This window comes from Erpetoichthys calabaricus, chromosome 9 (genome assembly GCF_900747795.2).
Source record: "Erpetoichthys calabaricus chromosome 9, fErpCal1.3, whole genome shotgun sequence".
NCBI lineage: Eukaryota > Metazoa > Chordata > Cladistia > Polypteriformes > Polypteridae > Erpetoichthys > Erpetoichthys calabaricus.
This window is the reverse complement of record NC_041402.2, coordinates 50646123-50668319: the sequence shown is the minus strand read 5'-3', so window position 1 is coordinate 50668319 and position 22197 is coordinate 50646123.

Genomic DNA, 22197 nt, shown 5'->3' with positions numbered 1-22197 from the left:
AGACAGAAACTCCAGTCACCAGCATCCTTGGTAAAAATAACCTCTGCAGGGTCCATGATCAAATATGACAGAGAATGTCAAAGACAGAGTCTGACACAGTCACTATCCTGAAGACCTAGGCCAACTGGTCATTCAACTTCTCCAGGATATTTTATTTCAAAGTCTGTGCTGGGCTGTTTAATCAGATGATAGAATCTTTACATCCGTTTATTCTGAGGCTCCCAGCATCTCAGGTGCCTTTTCCATTTGCAACCGAGCAATTTGGCAGTACAGCTATAGCACCAACTGCCACAACAAGATACTCAGAAGAGAAACAGAAGAGAGTAGGGTTAATAAGGGTTTGTATTTTTCTACAAATGTCAAACAGAGATGCAGTATGCTCAGCTAATCAGCAGCTCTAATCAGGGTATACTATACTAAATAGTGGGGCTTTGGCCTGGATTTAAAGGCTGAGACTGAGGGAGCACCTTTTATAGTAGCAGGCAGACCATTCCATAGCTTCAAGGCCCTGTAACTAAAAGCTCGACCTTCTACTGTTATTTTATTAATCCTTGGAATATTAAGTATGCTGGCATCTTGAGAGTTCAGTATGTGCTCTGGTTTGTAAGTAATACTAAGTTAAGTAAGCATGGCCTTGACAATTTAAGCCTTTATATGTAAAGAATGCTTTTGAACTCAGCTCTAAGCTTCAATGGAAGTCAATGTGATGACTTATGAACTGTAGTTAAGTGGTAGTACTTTCTAATTCTTGTAAAGATTCTGGCAGCAATCTTTTGAATTAACTGAAAGATGCATTAAGAACGTTTAGAACTGCCTGTTAATAATGCATGACAGCAGTCAGTCGTACTAGAAATTAATACATGAATCATCAAAGAGCAGGAATCATTTTCTCTTCATGGTCAATAAATCAAATTGAGCTACTGTTGGCCAAAGAAGGAGTAGAAGAGTGGGGACACGTGTCCGGAGGCAGGAGGAGAGGAGGAAAGTAAAGAGATTGGAACTGAGGGTAGGAACTTTGAATGTTGGCAGTATGACTGGTAAGGGGAGAGAGTTAGCAGATATGATGGAGAGAAGGAAGGTTGATATATTGTGCATGCAAGAGACTAAATGGAAGGGGAGTAAGGCCAGGTGGATTGGAGGTGGATTCAAATTGTTCTATCATGGTGTGGATGGGAGGAGAAATGGGGTAGGAGTTATTTTGAAGGAGCAGTATGTCAAGAGTGTTTTGGAGGTGAAAAGAGTGTCAGGTAGAGTAATGATTATGAAGCTGGAAATTGGAGGTGTGATGATGAATGTTGTTAGTGCATATGCACCGCAAGTTGGGTGTGCAATGGGTGAGAAAGAAGATTTTTGGAGTGAGTTGGATGAACTGATGAACAGTGTACCCAAGGGACAGAATGTGGTGATTGGAGCGGATTTCAACGGGCATGTTGGTGAAGGTAACAGAGGAGACAAGGAGGTGATGGGTAAGTATGGTGTCAAGGAGAGGAATGAAGAAGGTCAGAGGATAGTGGATTTTGCCAAAAGGATGGACATGGCTGTGGTGAATATGAATTTTAAGAAGAGGGAGGAACATAGGGTTACGTACAAGAGTGGAGGAAGATGCACACAGGTAGACTACATCCTATGTAGAAGAGTTGATCTGAAGGAGATTGAAGACTGCAAAGTGATGGCAGGAGAAAGTGTAGTTAAGCAGCATAGGATGGTGGTCTGTAGGATGACGTTGGAGATCAAGAAGAGGAAGCAGAGCCAAGGATCAAATGATGGAAGTTGAAAAAGGAAGACTGCAAGATTGAATTTAGGGAGGAGGTGGGACAGGCACTGGGTGGCAGTGAATAGTTACCAGACAGCTGGGAAACTACAGCAGATGTAATAAGGGTGACAGCAAGAAGGGTGCTTGAAGTGACATCTGGACAGAGGAAGGAGAAAAATGAAACCTGGTGTTGGAATGAGGAAATACAGGAGAGTATACAGAGGAAGAGGATGGCAAAGAAAAAGTGGGATAGTCAGAGAGATGCAGAAAGTAGACAAGAGTACAAGGAGATAAGGCACAAGGTGAAGAGAGGGTGGCGAAAGCTAAAGAAAAGGTGTATGATGAGTTGTATAAGAGGTTGGACACTAAGGAGGGAGAAAAGGACCTGTACCGATTGGCTAGACAGAGGGACCAAGCTGGGAAAGATGTGCAGCAGGTTAGGGTGATAAAGGATAAAGATGGAAACATACTCACAAGCGAGGAGAGTGTGTTGAGCAGATGGAAAGAGTACTTTGAAAGGCTGATGAATGAAGAGAACGAGAGAGAGAAGAAGATGGATGATGTGGAGATAGTGAATCAGGAAGTGCAACAGATTAGCAAGGACGAAATAAGTACAGCTATGAAGAGGATGAAAAATGGAAAGGCCGTTGGTCTAGATGACATACCTATGGAATCATGGAGGTCTTTAGAAGAGATGGCAGTGGAGTTTTTAACCAGATTGTTTAATGGAATCTTGGAAAGTGAGAGGATGCCTGAGGAGTGGAGAAGAAGTGTACTGGTGCTGATATTTAAGAATTAGGGGGATGTGCAGGACTGTAGTAACTACAGGGGAATAAAATTGATGAGCCACAGCATGAGGTTTTTGGGAAAGAATAGTGGAAGCTAGGATAAGAAGTGAGGTGATGATTAGTGGGCAACAGTATGGTTTCATGCCAAGAAAGAGCACCACAGATGCGATGTTTGCTCTGAGGATGTTGATGGAGAAGTTTAGAGAAGGCCAGAAGGAGTTGCATTGCATCTTTGTGGACCTGGAGAAAGCATATGACAGGGTGCCTCGAGAGGAGCTGTGGTATTGTATGAGGAAGTCGGGAGTGGCAGAGAAGTATGTAAGAGTTCTACAGGATATGTATGAGGGAAGTGTGACAGTGGTGAGGACTGCGGTAGGAGTGACGGATGCATTCAAGTTAGAGGTGGGATTACATCAGGGATCGGTTCTGAGCTCTTTCTTATTTGTAATGGTGATGGACAGGTTGACAGACAAGATTAGACAGGAGTCCCCATGGACTATGATGTTTACTGATGACATTGTGATCTGTAGCAATAGTAGGGAGCAGGCTGAGGAGACCCTGGAGAGGTGGAGATATGCTGGAATGAAGGTCAGTAGGAACAAGACAGAATATATGTGTGTAAATGAGAGGGAAGTCAGTGGAATGGTAAGGATGCAGGGAGTAGAGTTGGCGAAGGTGGATGAGTTTAAATACTTGGGATCAACAGTACAGAGTAATAGGGATTGTGGAAGAGAGGTGAAAAAGAGATTGCAGGCAGGGTGGAATGGGTGGAGAAGAGTGTCAGGAGTAATCTGTGACTGATGGGTATCAGCAAGAGTGAAAGGGAAGGTCTACAGGATGGTAGTGAGACCAGCTATGTTTTTATGGGTTGGAGGCGGTGGCACTGACCAGAAAGCAGGAGACAGAGCTGGAGGTAGCAGAGTTAAAGATGCTAAGATTTGCACTGGGTGTGACGAGGATGGATAGGATTACAAATGAGTACAGTAGAGGGTCAGCTCAAGTTGGACAGTTGGGAGACAAAGTCAGAGAGGCGAGATTGCGTTGGTTTCGACATGTGCAGAGGAGAGATGCTGGGTATATTGGGAGAAGGATGCTAAGGATAGAGCTGTGAGGGAAGAGGAAAAGAGAAAGGCCTAAGCGAAGGTTTATGGATGTGGTGAGAGAGGACATGCAGGTGATGGGTGTAAAAGAGAAAGATGCAGAGGACAGACAGATATGGAAAAAGATGATCCGCTGTGGCATCCCCTAATGGGAGCAGCCGAAAGAAGAAAAAGAAGAGGAGGTGCTTGGCACCTAATTTAGGTCTTCAAAACTCTCAAAGGCATCGAGAAAGTAGATTCAGATTAATTTATTTTTCCTAATGGCATACACTTTTAAGATTGAAGCAAGGAAGCACTTCTTTAGGCAAAGAGTTGTGGAATTTGGAACATCTATCTATCTATCTATGATCCGCTGTGGCAACCCCTAACAGGAGCAGCTGAAGGAAGAAGGTCAATAAATCATTTCTATTAAAATGGATTTATAATTTTCAGATTCATATACTAATATGACAGAAACAAATATGGTTTCAATTTGATTCCAAACCAGCAGAAACAAGAGCAGTAAATTGTTAAAATCTCACAATGTACAGTATAACAAATAATTCCAACCTCATGTAAAACAACAAGGATTTGCCTAAAGACATAAATCAGTTGAAGCTGCCCATCTTAATGCCAACCAGTTGCCTGGTGCTACATTGCTGTTATAAAGAAAATCTTGATTCTTTTATTTACTGTTACCAGGTAATTAGACACTTTAAATAAATGGAATGCTAGAATGAAAAGGATTACTGATACTTATAAAGTGTACTATATTTGAAAGCAATACATATGCCACAGAATAAATACAACATGAAATGTTAAGCATGAAGAACTTTGGCTCGTTAGACAGGGTGATCACTATGTTACTAACATGCTACACCCCGGCACATGTTCATCACTATGTTGTAAACTTTGCCTTTGTTAACTCTTCCCATAAGCAGTTTGTTTCTAGCCATGCCTCCCCTTTGTAGTTTCATGGCAACTGCAATAATGTGACAGATGTTTTATATCATTTTAACTGTTTGCTTTGTTTCCTGATGTACTGTTTCTAAACATGAGTTTTTATGTTTGAGTCTTTAATGCTTCAATATCTTTTCTAGTCTCTGTACTCTTGTGCTGTGTTGGTATCCATCCATCCACTTTATAACCTGCTAGTTCTGCTGGGTATAAGGTGGGAACCAAACCTGTTCATCATAGCGCTCATTCACATGCTGACATCTACAATTACACATCCAGCCACAATTCAGATTCACCATTTAAATCATTGATTTTTGGCAATGTCTGCCCTTTTGAGTATGTTTGTACCTGAATGCCTGTTTCTAGTTTGATGGTGTCTACCTTTGCACCAGCCATACGTTTTATTAATAGGAATCTATCCTTTAATAATATAACCCATAATGCTTTTAGACATGGCTGAGTATTTCTATCCTAATGAATAGCATAACTGACAAACCTACTCTAGGTTTAAAAGGTTTTAAAGGATCATTCACTGAAAAAGTAGATGTGGAAGAACAGCCACTATGGACAGGACTAACCAAGGAAAAATGTGAGAGGTAAATTCAGCAGAAGTGATGGAATCTGAGCAGCCAATGTGCAAAGATGCGCAAGTATGAATTAGTGAATCCAAGAATATGCCCGGCATTTTATAAATCCTACGTAAATTCCACAGATTTCAAATATTCATCCATTAATTTTCAGGCCACATATTTTATTTCCATTTGAGTATGTGCAGCATCAAATATAAAGCAGGATTCCTCTCTGGACAGAATGCACTCATTCACAACCATGTACTGATCCAGTCTGCGCTCTCCAATTAAGTTGCATGTCTTTGTGAAGTCAGAAGACAACCATAGGAAAGCTGAGAGAATGTGTAAAGTCAACATGTATTAATAGAAACGGAATATCTGTCCCTGGCATTGTGAGGTAGCAATGCTAGCTAGATTCTCATCCTTATTACTTTCTCGTATATGAATTATAGGAAAAGTATTGTAATTATTCAAAAATGTGATGTCGAGATTTTGATGAATCTTGACATTTTAGTCCTCCCTGACTTTCTCATATACGAAGTACTGTATAGGGAAAGTGTTGGAATCCTCCAAAATTTCCATTTCAAGATTTTGATGAATCTCGACGTCTTAGACCTCCCTGAGTCTGGAAATAACGTTTTTACAATTATGTCTGTGTGTCTGTCTGTGTGTGCGTGTGTGTGTGTGTGTGTGTATGTAAACACGATAAGCTGAGTACACTTTCACTTAGGTCAACCAAATTTTGCATACAAGTATTAGGTATGAAAGGCATATTTCTATCAACTTTTGGGCTATTTCTGCTAACAGGAAGTGGTATTTTACCTTTTATTCATGCATCTGCAAAGTCCGATTTATTCAACTTTACTTTTGTAATAATTGTTCAATATATTATTCATTTGATTTGATTTGTTATTGATTGTTCTTTAATATACATAAAATAAAAATATAATCATTGTCTTGTGGTTTACTCCTCAAATATCCATCCCCATATTTGAGCATACGAGAAAGTCTAGGGGAGACCACTTCCGATTTTTTGTAACATAATCAATCCATCTCAGACCTGCTTTATCCAACTTTTATTCAAGAATGGTTGTAGTCTTTCCTTGCAGCATTGGCAAAGCAGATGCAAACCCTGGAGTGGCAAAAACTTGAAAAATATTGGGAGATACTTAAATATACGTGGAAAAAAAAATTATGATTGTGTATTGTATTAGTTACTGTAGGAAATATTCTACTTGAAAGAAAACTTTCTATACATGCACACATACAGTATATGACTTTGTGATTTTCCCCTTGGGATTAATAAAGTATCTATCTATCTATCTATCTATCTATCTATCTATCTATCTATCTATCTATCTATCTATCTATCTATCTATCTATCTACCATGATGATCAACCTGGGGACCACTGTCTGATAATTTATTTAAGGCAAAGAGTCAGAACCTACAGACTGGCACTGAAGTTTGGGAAGTACAGTGTTATTATGTGGCTGATCCTTACCATAAAAAAGTACTTACGGCAAGGAATACTCCACCCAAAAATGATAGATAGATAGATAGATAGATAGATAGATAGATAGATAGATAGATAGATAGATAGATAGATAGATAGATAGATAGATAGATAGATAGATAGATAGATAGATAGATAGATAGATAGATAGATAGATAGATAGATAGATAGATAGATAGTGTGGAACCTGGCCTGGACACAGACAGGCAGACATCGTTTTAAGCACCACAACACATGTTTATTTGCAATGTCCTACAGTGATCCCTCGCTATATCGCGCTTCGCCTTTCGCGGCTTCACTCTATCGCGGATTTTATATGTAAGCATATTTAAATATATATCGCAGATTTTTTGCTGGTTCGCGGATTTCTGAGGACAATGGGTCTTTTAATTTCTGGTACATGCTTCCTCAGTTGGTTTGCCCAGTTGATTTCATACAAGGGACGCTATTGGCAGATGGCTGAGAAGCTACCCAACTTACTTTTCTTTCTCTCTCTTGCGCTGACTATCTGTGATCCTGACGTAGGGGGTGTGAGCAGGGCTCCTCAGGCATTGGGGCGCCCCCTGGCGGTGACCACAGGCCCCTATAGGGTTGAGCTTCTAAGCTCTGTTCCCGTGGGCCCCAAAGCCACCAGGGCAGTCACCCCCTTGTGGTCTGGAGGAGGCATAATTCCTCCTCTGGTCCTTTCGGGCATCCTGGCTGGGTGCCACCCCCACCCACTTGCCACGATAGATAGATAGATAGATAGATACGTACGCTCGTCTAAAAATGCTGAAAGATTATCTTCACGTTGCTACCTTCTGTGTGCAGCTGCTTCGTGAAGCGACATGCTGCACGGTGCTTCGCATACTTAAAAGCTCGAAGGGCACGTATTGATTTTTGACTGTTTGTTTTTCTCTGTCTCTCTCTCTCTCTCTCTCTCTCTCCCTGCTCATGACGGAGGGGGTGTGAGCTGCCGCCTTCAACAGCTTTGTACCTGCGGTGCTTCGCATACTTAAAAGCCAAACAGCCCTATTGATTTGTTTGCTTTCCTCTCTGTTTCTGACATGCTCTGCTCCTGACGCGCACTCCTTTGAAGAGGAAGATACGTTTGCATTCTTTTAATTGTGAGACAGAACTGTCATCTCTGTCTTGTCATGGAGCACAGTTTAAACTTTTGAAAAAGAGACAAATGTTTGTTTGCAGTGTTTGAATAACGTTCCTGTCTCTCTACAACCTCCTGTGTTTCTGCGCAAATCTGTGACCCAAGCATGACAATATAAAAATAACCATATAAACATATCGTTTCTACTTCGCGGATTTTCTTATTTCGCGGGTGGCTCTGGAACGCAACCCCCGCGATGGAGGAGGGATTACTGTATATACAAGTGCACACACAACCCCAAAACTCCCCCAAAGTCCAGGCCTCAACAATGCCTTTTCCTCTCTTCAGGCCGCCTCCACTCCTCTACTCCAGAGCTCTGTCTCTCTTCCTCCCGACTAAAGCCCCTTTAAAAACGCACCCAGACGTGCTCCAGGTGCCTCCCAATGATCTTCTGCCGGCACTCCTAAGTGTGGCGGAAGTACCGACTGCGCACCCGGAAGCACTCCGGGTGTCCCTGGTCTTCTTCCCCCCAGCACTTCCGGGTGTGGTGGAAGTGCTGAGGGTCAGGGTTCCTCAGGCATTGGGGCGCCCCCTGGCGGTGACCACAGGCCCCTATAGGGTTGAGCTTCTAAGCTCTGTTCCCGTGGGCCCCAAAGCCACCAGGGCAGTCACCCCCTTGTGGTCTGGAGGAGGCATAATTCCTCCTCTGGTCCTTTCGGGCATCCTGGCTGGGTGCCACCCCCACCCACTTGCCACGATAGATAGATAGATAGATAGATAGATAGATAGATAGATAGATAGATAGATAGATAGATAGATAGATAGATAGATAGATAGATAGATAGATAGATAGATAGATAGATAGATAGATAGATTTTGGCTTAACTTACTACACTCTTTCTAATAATCTAGCCATGCCTGGTCTGAATTTGCTGATTATTTTGTCACTTTTAAGAATGGACATAAAAGGTACAGTCAGAACCTCTGGAGGCAGCCATTTATATCCCTCACCCACCAATTGTGATGTTTGCTTTTTCATACATTATACACCCTTGCATTATTTATCATCTTCAGAATAGCAATTGCATTGTAACCTTGTGTTTTAGAGAGGACAGAGTCAAGCTTTCCTGTGAAGCTTTAAAAGCTGAATCCCTGCTGCCCCTCTGAACCAAGCTACCTAATGCATTTTGAGTGTTTTCGGTTGCTACATCCTTAAGATAAAAAGGAATGAACACTTTGGTGATGTCAGTTGTTCCCATGGCTTGATGGTTTAATTCCTATATTGCATTTTCCCCCCTTTGGTACAATATGTGCAGAATGCATTGCTGTTAGCAGTAAAAATGACAAAAATTGAGATGACTAAGTTTGTTTGTTTGTTTGTTATTTAACATTTGTGAATTATTTTTTAAATCTTACTGTAGCAAAAAAAGTGCCATTCCAAACCTACTGGGTACAACATTCTTAGCCAGCAAAGCCCCTAATGTAATGTGGTAAACCCACTTTGCTAACCAATAGACTGTGGCACACTGGATGCTTGCTCCAGATTAATCACGTATGAATAATAGATGTGGTATTAATTTACTATATTGCTTGCATTTTAATTGCTTAATTAAGTAAAAGTTTGTAGAGAATGGAGTTAGAATACTATAATAGTGGATAGTTATTTTTATTTTGGGTAAATTATGTCTTACTCCTGGCTTAGAGAAAGTATTAACATTGTCAGGTTAACTTAGAATAATAATTTTATTAGGAAGTATTTACTTAATAGGAGAAAAGTGGTTTTGATTAATACTAGCCTACAAAGATGAAGAACTGAAAAGTGAAAGTAGGATTTAGCCAAAACAAAACAAAACAAAAATAATATTAAAAAAATAAGTACTAGCCACCATTTAAGCATTTCTCTGACTATTTACTAACCAGCCATCCATTTTTCAGCCTACTTATCCAGCTCAGGAGCCATTGAAAGGCAATTAGTAGTCACTTTAGGCCTTTGAATATTTTTTTTCCTGGATAGAAAATAAAAACAAACTTTGTTTAAGATAGATCTTCCATATCTTTCTGTCCTCTGCATCGTGCTCTTTTACACCCATCACCTGCATGTCCTCTCTCACCGCATCCATAAAAATTCTCTAAGGCCTTTCCTCTTTTTCTCTTTCCTGGCATCTCTATCCTTAACATCCTTTTCCCAATATATCCAGCATCTCTCCTCTGCACATGTCCAAACCAACGCAATCTCACCTCTCTGACTTTGTCTCCCAACCGTCCAAATTGAGCTGACCCTCTAATGTACTCATTTCTAATCCTATCCATCCTCGTCACACTCAGTGCAAATCTTAGCATCTTTAACTTTGCCACCTCCAGCTCTGTCTCCTGCTTTCTGCTGAAGACTAAACAGTTTTATATTTCTGAGCTGATAAGAATATGACTAGTCTTTAAGTTCTTGGATGCACCTGGTTGCCCTCCTCTGTACAGCTTCAAGTGCTGCTATACCTTTTTTATAGTGGTAACCAGAACTGCACACAAAACTCCCAGTGAAGCGCATTATAGACTATAAGCATAATGTCCCTTGATTTTTATAACAGTTTTTACAATATAACCTAATTTTTTGTTAGCTCTTTTAATCGCTTCTTCACATTGCTTAGATGATGAGAACATTGTGTCAACATAAACTCCTAAATCCTTTTCAGAGGTTGTTTCCTGTAGGACAGTGTCTCCTATCTTCTATTTATAATTGAGGTAGCTCTTTGCTCTTTTCTACATTAAACTGAATTTTCCTAGTGTTTGCCTAGTTCTTTCCAATTCTTCCTGAATTATTTTTGCAGCCTCCTCAGTATTTGCTCACCAGTTTAGTATTGTCTGTGAATTTCACAGGTTTACTAGGTTCACCAAAATCTATGTCATTAATATAAATTAGGAAATATTCACATGTGGGAAGAGGTGGAAATTCCACAAAGACAGAGACAGGGACTTGATTCAGACTTTAAATTACCCTGTTATTAGTTTGTGTGGTTTGTATAAGTGAATACGTTGTGATGGATCAGAGACATATAAAAGGCAACTCTAGACTAAGTAGAGTTTAGAAAAGAGATGATGGGATAGATATTTATATTTCAAGTTTGTGTGTATAGATGAAAGGATGTAAGGTATGAATATAGAACACTTGTCCATGAGGTATGTAAATAATAAGGTCTGTGGTAATAAAATGTGAGAATCCTGTGAGCAACTCACCAGGATATGACACTTTGAAACAAGATATGAAGGAAGGTATATAATGATAAATTATATATAAACTGCTCAAAAAAATTAAAGGAACACTTTGAAAACACATCAGATCTCAATGTGAAAAAAATCATGCTGGATATCTCTACCGATATGGACTGGGTAATGTATTAGGAACAAAATGATGCCACATCATTTGATAGAAATGAAAATTATCAATCTACAGAGGTCTGAATTCAAGGATACCCTGAAAATCAAAGTGAAAAAATGATGTGTCAGGCTAGTTCATTTTGCTGAAATTTCATTGCAGCAACTCCAAATCGTACTCAGTAGTTTGTATTTCCCCCACGCACTTGTATGCATGCCTGACAACTTCGGGGCATGATCCTAATGAGACGATGGATGGTGACCTGAGGAATCTCCTCCCAGATCTGGACCAGGGCATCACTGACCTCCTGGACATTCTGAGGTGCAACCTGGTGGCGTCAGATGGACAGAAACATAATGTCCCAGAGGTGTTCTATTGGATTTAGGTCAGGTGAGCATGGAGGCCAGTCAATGGTATCAATTCCTTAATCCTCCAGGAACTGCCTGCATACTCTCGCCACATGAGGTGTTGCATTGTCGTGCACCAAGAGGAACCCATGACCCACTGCACCAGCATAGTGTTTGAAAATGAGTCCAAGGATTTCATCCCGATACCTAATGGCAGACAAGGTGCCGTTGTCTAGCCTGTAGAGGTCTGTGCGTCACTCCATGGGTATGCCTCCCCAGACCACCACTGACCCACCACCAAACCGGGCATGCTGAATGATGTTATAGGTAGCATACCATTCTCCACAGCTTCTCGAGACCCTTTCAGTTCCGTCACATGTTCTTAGGGTGAACCTGCTCTCATCTGTGAAAAGCACAGGGTGCCAGTGGTGCACCTGCCAATTCTGGTATTCTATGGCAAATTCCAATCGAGCTCTACGGTGCTGGGCAGTGAGCACAGGGCCCAGTAGAGGACGTTGGGCCCTCAGGCCACCCTCATGAAGCCTGTTTCTGATTGTTTGGTCGGAGACATTCACGCCAGTGGCCTTCTGGAGGTCATTTTGTAGGACTCTGGCAGTGCTCATCCTGTTCCTCCTTGCCTAAAGGAGCAGATACCGGTCCTGCTGATGGGTTAAGGGCCTTCTACGGCTCTGTCCAGCTCTCCTAGAGTAACTGCCTGTCTCCTGGGATCTTCTCCATGCCCTTGAGACTGTGCTGGGAGACAAAGCAAACTTTCTGGCAATGGCATGTATTGATGAGCCATCCTGGAGAAGTTGAACTACCTGTGCAATCTCTGTAGGGATCAGGAATCGCCTCATGCTACCAGTAGTGACACTGACTGTAGCCAAATGCAAAACTAGTGAAAAAACAGTCAGAAAAGATGAGGAGGGGAAAAATGTCATTGGCCTCCACCTGTTAAACCATTCCTATATTGGGGGTCGTCTCATTGCTGCCCCTCTAGTGCATCTGTTGTTAATTTCATTAACACCAAAGCAGTTGAATCTGATTTACAACATCCTCTGCTACTTAACTGACCAGATCAATATCCCAGAAGTTTCATTGATACTCTGAATAAAAAGTGTTACTTTAATTTTTGTGAATGTATTAATTTTCTCTATATATGAATAGGCTGTTTATGGTCCTCTTAATATTCCTTTGTTATTACTTTGTTTGGATAACTTTTGATGTTTTTTTCTGTTTAGAACAATACTTTTTGTTTTTAATATATTTTTGCAGTGTATATGCATGTTTCTTACTATCTGACTATTGGATTGTTTCTTTCATCACACTTTATTTATGTTCTTGTTAAGTAAGATATTGTTATTAGTTGATCTTTTTGGATTACATTTTTAACTTTATTTAACAAAACTTATAATTATTTTTTCATTTGCATTTATTTTGTTGATGGCCAGCAGCACTCCATCAAAATGGCGCATTTGATAGAGTGACTATGTGGAAGCCACAAAAGGCATATGACAGCCCACTTGAAGATTGCCAAAAAGTATTTAATGATTAGACAAAAACTGAACTCTTTGCATAGACCTCCAAGCACTATGTCTGGCGAAGACTGGGCACTGTCTAATACCAGCCCTATGGTGAATCATGGTTGCAGCTGCATCATGTTATGGGAGTGCTTCTCAGCAGCAGGTACAGTAGCAGACAGTAGTGGTTACAATGGAGAGAAGGATGAATGCAGACAAATACAGAAAAGGTCCTTGAAGAAAACCTGCTCCAGAGTGAACACCACCTCAAACTGGGGCAACAGTTAACCCTTTGACATGACAATGACCCAAAGCATACAGCCAAGACAACACCTGAGTAGCTTCAGGAAAAGTCTCTGACTGTCCATGAGTGACCAAGATAAAGCACAAAGGACATATGTAGAGAGACACGAAGACTGCAGTTTACAGATGCTAATTCAGCATCCTGATAACGATGTGTGATTTACGCTAAACGTACTGTTGACTTCTTTGCAGTTAAATGCATGATTGGTCTAAAATTGGTGTACTTGGCTCAGACTTCTTGCATTAAACTTACTCAGCAGTTTACTAGCCTTAGTACTCAAAAGAGTTTGTGAACTGGGGATTTTACAATGGCAAGATTCAGATGCCTGTGCAGCAGCGGACACTTCTACCATCACTGACACAGCAGGAAGTGACACAAGCGGTGTGAGAGACCACATAAGTGCAGCACTTGAGCAGGTATTAGAGCTAGAATAAAGGCCAACCCCTATAAACCTGCACTTCCATTGATTCTCTTGTTTAATGTCCACTCACTGGAAAATGAAATGGACTGTGTGAGACTGGACTTAACTACTGAGTGCAAGGTAGGAAACTATTGTGTCCTGATCTTCACAGAGACATGGCTAAATTCTACTATCCCCGTTCATGTAAATGGACTAACAACATTTTATGTGGACAGGAACCACAACCTTAGCGATAAGTCTCAGGGAGGAGGTGTATGTATTTACACTAACAATAGTTGGTGCACTAATAGTGAAATTGTCTGAAGCCACTGCTTAGAAAATATAAAGTTCCTGATGATGAAATGCCTACCATTCTACTTACCAAATGAATTCACCGCTATTAGCATCTGTGACGGTGCGGGTTGGGTCCATGCTCCCACTCTTGCTTGGGGACCCTTTAAACCCTGACACGGTTGATAATGTTACCGGATGAGTGTGGCAGACGAGGACAAAACACACACAAAGCAAGGGAATGGTGTAAAGTCATCCAGCATGCCAGCTGTTCTCCTTGTTAACGTCTGGCAGACGATACAGGAGTCTGGCTGCAAGGACTACAATACTTAAGAACAGTTTTTACCACCAGGTCATTCGACTCCTCAACAGCAACACCTGAACACTTACATACACTTATATTACATCTACATTGAACTACTCACACACAAACTGCACCTGCACACACTCTGAATACTGACCGGAACATGCATCTGCACTTAATGGAATATGCATCTGTACTTATAAAACATTATCTGTGCAATAACTGTCATTTGTACTTGCTGCTCATTCAACTAATATAGCTCTATAACTTCTTTTATACGTACACATTTTATTTTATATGGCTTGTCTATTTTTAACTTGTAATTTTTTTTTTTTAATTATTTTTTATCTTTATTGGATCTAGGCTGAGTGACTTGTTTTTCTCGTCATACACATTTCATTGTATGTTGATCCTGTGTTAACCTATATATGACAAATAAACCTAAACCTAAACCTAACCTAAAGGTGCTTGGTGCTTTTATTGAAATCAATTCGATAAATCAAGTTGTCCAAAAAGTGCAGTGCTCCAAAAAGTTCAATAAATAAATAAAAACAGTGGAAATCCGTGAGATAAAAAACAAGACTTAAAAGAATACTAAAATCAACGCCACAACCAGCGGGTCATTGTTTCTTCCTGACTTGGACAAGCCCAATGCAACTCTATCATCGCCCACCCACCTCTACCACAGTTCACTAAGCTGGAGGAGACACTAGCAGCCGCAGTCCTCTCCTCCAAACCCCTATTTTAGCCGCCTCGAGCAACATCAGCCAGACCACTTGGGGTCAGTTGTCCTTCACACTCTCGCAGTCATCTCTTGGATCCCTGGTGAGGATGCCAGCTCGATTGCACCCGGTCCTCAAGGAACAGTCAGCAAGCACGATCTAACCCTAGAGCACCAAACTTTTGCTCCAACGTGGGGCAAATGACCATGCTGCCTTTCCAAACTCTGGCTGGCTTGACCTGCCTCTCTACCCGCTGCTGTTCTCACGGCTCTTCTCTACTTTCTGCTCTTTTCTTTTCTCTCCTCCTCCCCTCCACACACTCTCGCTTCCCTTTTTAAAACAGGGTTGTAGCATAGCTGTGGAAATCAGCAGCTCTCACCACCTATTTGGGTCACAGGCAATCCTGCCCCTGTGCACTAAGGGCAGGGTCGTCCTCTCCCAATCAGCTGCGGACCTCATTTTACAAAAGCATCACAGCTGTAGTGTGATCACAAAAGATGCATGATACATGCTGTATTAGTCCATTAGCACAGTGAAAAACACTAATCTGGACTGTATTCATATTATAGCTGAAGTCTTTATCCAAGCCAACTTAAGAACACTTTTACCACAATATTACCAACATGTGGACTTAGCAACCAGGGGAGAAAACACATTATACCATGATTACACAAACATACATCCATCCATCCATCCTCTTCCGCTTATTCGAGATTGGGTCGCGGGGGCAGCAGCTTGAGCAGAGATGCCCAGACTTCCCTCTCCCCGGCCACTTCTTCTAGCTCTTCCGGGCTAGAATCCCGAGGTGTTCACAGGCCATACGGGAGACATAGTCCCTCCAGCGTGTCCTGGGTCTTCCCCGGGGTCTCCTCCCAGTTAGACGTGCCCGGAATACCTCACCAGGGAGGCGTCTAGGAGGCATCCTGATCAGATGCCCAAGCCACCTCATCTGACTCCTCTCGATGTGGAGGAGCAGCAGCTCTACTCTGAGCCCCTCCCAGATGACTGAGCTTCTCACCACTGCCACGTCACACTGCCTTAGGAGACCTACTAAGACACCCACCCAGCACAAGGACTGTTCAAACTTTTGCCCTCTGACAAATGCTACCACAGTATGCGGTCTAAGACTGGCAGACTCAATAAGAATGCAACACAAGTTATGCAAGATTTTTTTTTCTTTTTTCCATGGATATTATTTATCGATGTCCAGTGTTGATCATAACTGCATTCTGTTCAATCTGCATTTTTTAATATGTAATTTCTACATGAGAGATTAAAATTTTTTCTTGGCCACGACTAAAAGCTATTTTGGGTATATAACAAAATAAAAAATATCATTTTTAGGTGAAGTGTTTTGTGAAGTGGAAATGGCTTAATAAGAAAAATGTTAGTAAATTGAATAAATAAGACACTACTACTTCAGTTGAATGACTTGTATTATTCATTGTTTGGCTGTCATGATGTACACAAATAGCAGATTTATGAAGGTGTAGAAGACACCAAGGTTAAAGGTTTGTTCTATTCCTAGAAAAATTTTATGATGGCAAACAATATTAGAAATAGAAAAATGTTCCTAGGCATGCAAGAGATTTATTTATAAGTGCAATATCCTAAAGGCCATGTCACTATGAGACAACTTTTTTAGTAGTAGCATTCAATTACATAACAAGTCTTAGTGGGATGGATGCAGTCAATGGCGCATTCTCCTGAAAGTCAGTCTGACATACCCAGGGACTCATTCCAACTAGTCTATGACTCGCCCAAGCAAAATCAAACAGGATGATTTTGTCTTTAATTGTAGGTGTGAGCTCCATGTGCAAAAGAACTGGACAGCAATGAATGGTCATCCAGAAGTACAATGCATATAATTCAGCAATGAGGAATAAGGAGAATGGGTGTTTTGCACCTCACAAACAGAAAAGAGGCTTCTCTTTCTCATGTCATGTGTATTATGTACCACAACAGAATGGAAAAAAGAAAAAAGGGCTGAAATTAAGCCTGAACTTACCATAGCTGATAACCCTTCGTAAAGCTCTAGCTCTACCAGGCAGTATGCTATTCACTGCAAGAAAAAGGGGCAAGCACAACTCTCCTGGAAAGTGGTCAAGTCATTTTGTTTTGTAAATTCACGTGCCCAGTCAACAAGATCAGCAACTATAGTCAACAAGTCTGACATAGACATAAACGTGACTATGTTTCAAATTAAAAAAAAATGTAAACAATAACTCACTAGGGAGATGTGCTGGTTGGCACTGCTGCCTTATGTACCCTTAGTTATAATCCAGCACCCTGTCACTGTCTGTGTTGAATGTATACATTCTCCTGATGTCTGAATGGAGTTTACTTTTTAGTATAGTTTTTCTTCCATATCCCAAAGATGCTCCTGTTAGGTTTATTAGTGATTCTAAGTTGTCCCCATATTAGTGTGTGCATGTGAGTGGGCCCTGTAGGAAGCTAATTCCCTTTCTGTGGTTCGTTTCTGCCTAGCACTAAGATCTGAATGATATTAAGTGGGTTTGTTATGTAACAAATCAATGAACGCAGGCAATTTCACAGTAGCAGGCTTTCTTCTTCTTGCAAACTATGTGCAATGTGTTATTAGCTAACACTTCAAATCTATTAAATCTTTGATCTGATACTTCAAATAAGTCCTATTGCAATCTGAGTCTTCATCTAACAAATCGTGTATGATGCTTGTCTTTGAGAGTTTTGTTAGATGCTGTAGTTTACTTACACCCCTTGACCTAACTCTTTCAATTATTAGCATGTAGTACTAAATCCCTAATTTGCTGCTGTTTATCAGATATTCTAGTTATCTAGTATGAAAAGGTGGGTCACTCTATGAAAGTGTCTCAGAATCCAATTATCAAACAGCATCGCATATAATTACTGTTTTATTTTTAACACTAGCATGATGTCACCCTTTTATTTTCTACTTTAATTACATGGTTCAACTGGAAAATGCATATTTAGAAATAAGAATTAAAAAGGCATATTTTTCAAAAGAACCACATTTGTTGCAGCAGTCTTGGCCTAATTTGTACAAACAGATGGAAGACGTCTGTCTCAAAATGATTTAATAAAAATGGTAAATAATCCTTATATTATTACTTAAAATTCAATATCTTAAAATTAGTTAAATTGCACACTATATTTTACTCAATTGGTTTTCTGCCTTTTTTGGGAGAACCAGCTTTTTATAACAGGAATTCAGGTATTCTCTTCTTATAATTAATCATTTAGCTTTAATTTGTCTTCTTGGTAAACAAGAATGCTATTCACTGTGAAACAATGTTATTCTGGTCCAATTAACATATTTAGAAACTGATAGTATTTGACATCAGTTTTCATGAATAATAACTTACAAGATTTAGTCACAGACACACTATGTCTAAAAAGAATATGATAATCAATTAAATGGGTATCTTTCAAGTTGAGGGCAGCAGAAATGTTTAAATCCATTTGTGTGTGTGTGTGTGTGTGTGTGTGCATGTGTGTGCGTGTGTGTGTGTGTGAAACTTCCTCTCACTTTCGTCAAATCACTGTTACCTCTGGGTAACAATGTAGTAAATATATTGAAAGGGTCCTCCCAGTTAATAAGGTGGATTCCAGCAGCATATTATGGAATACATAATATGGGGTTCATACAGAGGACCTGACCCTTTAAGAGAGTGCAGGTTGCAAGGCATCCTAAACCCAACTTAAGGAAGCTATGGAGCAGTTGTTGGCAACCTAAGGGACGCATACCACAGCAGGCACACAGATCAGTAGTCATGTGTCTACAAAATTGTTTGATATTTCTTGTTAAAATATAACTGGAATAAAGTTTCTTAAGTAGTATGTAGTTCATAGTATCATCGAAGTTTATTGCAGCCATTATATATATAAAAAAATAATGAAATCAGCAAATAATAAATAACACTTAAGAGCAATATTCCACATATGTGCACTCCTTGCTGAGCAGCTGTACCTATTGCCAAAAACATCCAAATGGTGTGGCCAAATGGCAGAAAAGTGTAGCAGTCATTTGGTTTAAAACAGGAGTTCGGTGTTTTTGCAAGAAAGAATTGAGCCATATGTTTCCTGTATTGTGAAACTGTTGTGTGCCGAACATAAAGTGTATGGTATCACTTTGAAAAGCATCAGAAAAAAATCAAGGTAAGGCAGAGAGAGTGGAATTTATAAGGAGAGTAGTAGCAAAAATGAGAAGCAAAGCCGTGTGCTCAAAACTCAAACTACAGAAGGCAGCTTTAAACTTCACAATGTGTCGACAAATATGGATAGCCATTTACAGATGGAGTACTTGAAAGAAGCCTTCCTAAACAGTGTAGAGGTTTTATTTGATGGACTGTCAAACAAAGAAAAAACCTTTTCTAAAATTAATGATTTACCATTCCAGGAAGAACTTTAGAAAGACTGATTTCCAAAGTAGTGAAAAACGTCTATTTCCAGCAATCAAGTGTACTGAGAGATGCACAAGTTTGCAGTGATTATATCTCAAATCTAGCTGCTGTTGTTGAGAGGAACTTTATTGTCCCAGGCCTATGTATTTTATCAACAATTTTGAAAGAAGAGGGATAGACATGAAGAAAGTATTCACCATTACAACAGTCGGTGCCCTGCTATGGTGGAGGAGCAGATGGGGATTATGAGCTTAATTGAAAATCAGATTGGTCACCCTGTCATTACATTTTATTTCATTATTCACCAGGAAATCTATGTGCCAAAAGAGCTTACTTGGCTGCTGTTATGGATACAGTCATTAGAATTGTTAACTTTTCTGTGGTATCATTGGACAATGTCACTTTGGTGATGCGATCGAAAGAGGAAGTGCGAGCGCTAGACACTGACAGTCACCTTCAAAAAAAGGGAAGTATAAGCAAAGACACGAGGTGACCAAGGTACCTCGAAATGACAGAGTATGAGTTGCAGGCTTTACAGGAACTTGATCAAAAGAGGAAGCATCGGGAAAGAGAGGTTCAGACATATGAAGATACAGAGGAAAGGCACTGAAGGTTCATGTAGAGAAAGAGATATCAAATACTTTAAAAAGTATTCTATTACCAATATTCACTAGGTAACACAGCAAGTATGACAGTATTTAAGATGATTTTAATTTGCTACAAATGGTTCAACTATGAGGGCAACTATATGCTATTGTACACTGACATATCAGTTGTCTAATGCTTGTAAAATAACACTTTATATGAGAAAGGCTGCTGAGCTTCACTATGTGACTCTGAGCAATTTACTGAATATGCCTTGTTAGAACTGTAAAAACCTGCACTTACAAATGATTTTAGTGTATTCTGATCTTGTAAGTCATATTTTGTTAAAGGGTCCGACAAATAATTAATAATCATAATTGGCCATGTATTAAGTTGATAAAGCAATTCATCATCCTGAAATTCCATAGTTTTACTCAATTGTGCTATTAATGTATAAAACATTTAAAGGCAAACTTCACATTGTCCATGCAATTTTAAGGGCTTCTTATATAGTGATCCGTTATTCTTGGAATTGTCATTTATCTCATCATAAATTGGGTTGAATTTGATCAAATTTCTAAATATGCTAGACAGTTGTTAAAGCAAAAAATAAAACTTTTATGTGACAAGAAGAGATTCTGAGGTGCTTATGTTGCTGATCATCATGTAACAGTCCTGAAACTGAAATCATCAGTGAGTTAAAAGCCATATGGTGGATTAAATCCTTTCTAATATTTTCAGTTATTATTTTATGTGTGACCTCTCCTAGCAAGCTATTCCATGAATACTGAAAAGGCCAACAAGAAATCTTTAGGTTTTGACATTATTTAAATGAGCTAAGCAATGTAGGTAAGTAGTGCAGGTTGCACTGTCTAGGGAATCTCAAAGAAAGCAGCATATTCTTAAAAATTATTGTGAAATGAGCAGAATAGAAGTGTGGCAAGTAGATTGGTGTTTGAGAAACAGCAATGAGACACCTTGATCATTTTTTTAGTTAATGCAGAATAAGTTTGCCTCTCTGTTTAGCAAATAAATATAAGCAAATCAAAGAAAATGACTGTATTCAAATTTCCTTTATTACTGCCATTCCACATATGAATGCGATTGGAGTGTAAAGTACCATGAAAACTCAAGGAAACTATTGCTAAACATCAGATAATATACCAGGACAGTGATTCCCAGCCTACATGGCCTTTTCCCACACCAAGTAGCCTCTATGTCTAGTCACTATCCAGTGAGTGGATGTAGAGGTGGTCTATTCCTATGTGTACTTGGTGGTCCCCAACAATGACAGATTGGACTGGTCTCAGAACACAGAGGAACTTTATAAGAAAGGGCAGAGCAGATTCCTCTTCCTTAGGACACTGCGTTCCTCTAATGTGGGGAGGGACGTTGTCACATCTTCTATAACTCTGATTTTTCTACTCTGTGGTGTGCTGGGCTGGTAGCATCACTTCAAGAGATGCCCACTGAATTAACAAGCTAATTAAAAGGGCAGGCTCAGTTATAGGATGCACTCTGGACCCCCTGGAGGTAGTAGCGAAGGAGAGAATGAGAACAACAAAACTGATGGCTTTTATGAACAATACTGCAGATCCTGTCCCTGACACACTAACATTTTCAGCCAATGACCATAGTCTAGTCTGTGTGTGTGTGTATATACTGTATATACAGTATATATATATATATATATATATATATATATATATATATATATATATATATATATATATATATATATATACATATACAGTGGAACCTCGGGTCACACACGTCTCGGACCACGTACAAATCGGGTTACGACCAAACAGTTTGCCAAACTTTTGCATCTGTTCACGACCACACACTCAGATGACGAACAAGCCAATTTCCCTTCCGGTTCGTACGCGCCGATGATTTCTGCACGTGTTCAGTCTCTCCCTGTGCATTCCCTGTGCAGCGAGCAAGAGAGAGAGAGAGCGAGAGAGCGAGAGAGAGAGAGAGAGGGCTGGCTGCGTAAGGCCGAGAAGGCAGTTAAAGAATGCACCGGGCTTGTTTTTAAAGAGACTGATTCGAGCATTGTTTTAACCTCGTTGTATTTAATGAGAACTTTTTTCTATTGGATTTTAACCTCCACTTCACTTCTGTTTACAGCGATCGGTTCGTAGCATGCATTGTTGAAATGTTACTTTTTTTGGTTGTTTATTAAATTACGGATTTTTCAAATGTT